We start from the raw sequence: 2,400 nt of genomic DNA, 5'->3' as shown, positions 1-2,400 counted from the left end.
AATACTAGAAATGCTGGAGGTGATGTTTTTGGTAAACAGGCGGGGTTTGTGTTTGCCGAGTTCCTTTTACTCCTTTTAATCTTTCCTTAAATGCATGCCTGTGTTGGGTTAACAATAGGGTAGATAAGTATTTCATTTTTGGGTTGATATTATCAGATTGTTAACTATCAGTGGTCTATCCGTTTCTGATATAAGCTTATGCGGGGAGAAAATAGTTCTTGTTACTCATACTAGCATTGTTGCTTCTATATTTAAATAGAATGGCCCAGGAGGTATAATTAGGAGTTGATGTAATATGATTGGGATTAAGTTATATTGTTTGTTGAGCTGGAACGCTTTCTCAATTGGTGGCTGCTTTTAAGCCAACTATGGTGATGTTAGTATATACTCTCTAATAAAGGTTGTATCCTGATTCTAAGAAGCTGTACCTTCTTAGACTATATTTTAAATTTACATTAAAATTTTGTTTTTTTTAGGTAAATTTAAAGTTGAACTAAAATTCTGTTTGTGGGCAACCAGCTATCACCAGGCTCGTTAGGCTTTTCACCTCTACCCACAAATCTTCTCACTATTTTGCTACATAGATGAGTTGATCCTTTTAGATTGTTTATGGGTAGCTCGTCTGGTTTCGGGGAGCTTAGCTTAAGTTCTCTTTGTTAAGTCGTTTCTGGCTAGTTCATTATGCAAAAGGTAAAAGGGGTAATCTTTGCTGTTTAATACTGTTAAGATGTCTTTCATCATTCCCTTACGGTACTATCTCTATCGCTCCAATTAAAATTTCTATCTCCTATACTTTTATTATTTAACTAAATGTTTTACTTTATATGTCTGTGATACTTAAGTTTGGGGTTAGTTGGGCTAGCTTTTGTTCAAAGTGGTCATAAGTAATGAAATCTTCTGGGTGTAGGCCAGACGCTTTAGTTAAGCTACACTTTGATTAATCCAAGCACACCTTCCGGTATGCTTACCTTGTTACGACTTGTCTCCTCTTGTGTCTTAGTTAAGTTAATATGGTTATGGTTGTGTCTTATTACTTGAGGAGGGTGACGGGCGGTGTGTGCGTGCTTCATGGCCCTATTCAATTAAGCTCTCTATTCTTAATTTACTACTAAATCCTCCTTCAGTTTTTAATTTCATAAAAACGTTCGTGGAATGTTCTTGGGTAGAAAATGTAGCCCATTTCTTCCCACCCCATAAGTTACACCTTGACCTAACTTTTTTATGTAAAATGATTGTGCTTACTATTCTACCTTTTGAGGGTTTGCTGAAGATGGCGGTATATAGACTGAATTAGCAAAGGGTGGTGAGGTTTATCGGGGTTTATCGATTATAGAACAGGCTCCTCTAGAGGGATATAAAGCACCGCCAAGTCCTTTGAGTTTTAAGCTATTGCTAGTAGTCCTCTGGCGAATTATTTTGTTGTAAAATTATCTATGTTTAGGGCTAAGCATAGTGGGGTATCTAATCCCAGTTTGGGTCTTAGCTATCGTGTAGTCAGATTATTATAAAGTCACTTTCGTGGTCTATTTTATGGTAACTGTAGCTTTTTACGGCTTAGTTAAGTTTTAACTTTAGTGCAAAGGTATCTTAAACACGCTTTACGCCGTGGGCCTATTAGTTTGGGTTAATCGTATGACCGCGGTGGCTGGCACGAAATTTACCAACCCTTTTTAGTATGGCTTAGTCAAACTTTCGTTTATGGCTTAATTTTTATCACTGCTGTATCCCGTGGGGGTGTGGCTTAGCAAGGTGTTATGAGCTACTTAAGAGTGTGCTTGATACCTGCTCCTTTAGATCACTGCTGATTTTAAGGGCATTCTCACTGGGGCGTGGAGACTTGCATGTGTAAGTCTACTAAGAACTAATAGGAAGGCTAGGACCAAACCTTTGTGTTTATGGAGTCGTGCGACTCATCTTGGCATTTTCAGTGCCTTGCTTTATTAATTAAGCTACATTAACTTATACTGAAATTGTAGTGTGTATAATAAATAAAATACATAGTAAATATGAGAGGAAAAAAAAAGGGGATGCTATCTATAGATAGACCACGAGATCGAATGCGTGTAAGACTGTTGTGTTAAGTTAACTAGAGTAGCAATACATTTGTATACAATTTAAATAAAGCTTGTGAGTATTGTATGCACTTAGTCCTGTTTTTGGGGTTTGGCAGGACATAAATAAGTGTATAATAGATGACATGAGTTTATGGGGGGTAAGGGGGGTTTGTATAAGTTAACTTAATGTCTTGCGCGTGTACGTACGTGTACACACGTGTACGTACGTGTACACACGTGTACGTACGTGTACACACGTGTACGTACGTGTACGTACGTGTACGTACGTGTACACACGTGTACGTACGTGTACACACGTGTACGTACGTGTACACACGTGTACGTA

At 37.9% G+C, this 2,400-nt stretch overlaps 1 pseudogene; it reads right to left on the bottom strand.

Annotated features, from left to right (window-relative positions):
- Nucleotides 1-935: 935 nt before the first annotated feature.
- Nucleotides 936-1,890, bottom strand: LOC144309920 (18S ribosomal RNA; annotated as a pseudogene).
- Between the last annotated feature and the right edge of the window lie 510 nt (nt 1,891-2,400).

Source organism: Canis aureus, unplaced genomic scaffold (genome assembly GCF_053574225.1).
Source record: "Canis aureus isolate CA01 unplaced genomic scaffold, VMU_Caureus_v.1.0 ptg000255l_RagTag, whole genome shotgun sequence".
NCBI classification, from domain to species: domain Eukaryota; kingdom Metazoa; phylum Chordata; class Mammalia; order Carnivora; family Canidae; genus Canis; species Canis aureus.
This window is presented reverse-complemented; position numbering and strand designations above follow the sequence as displayed.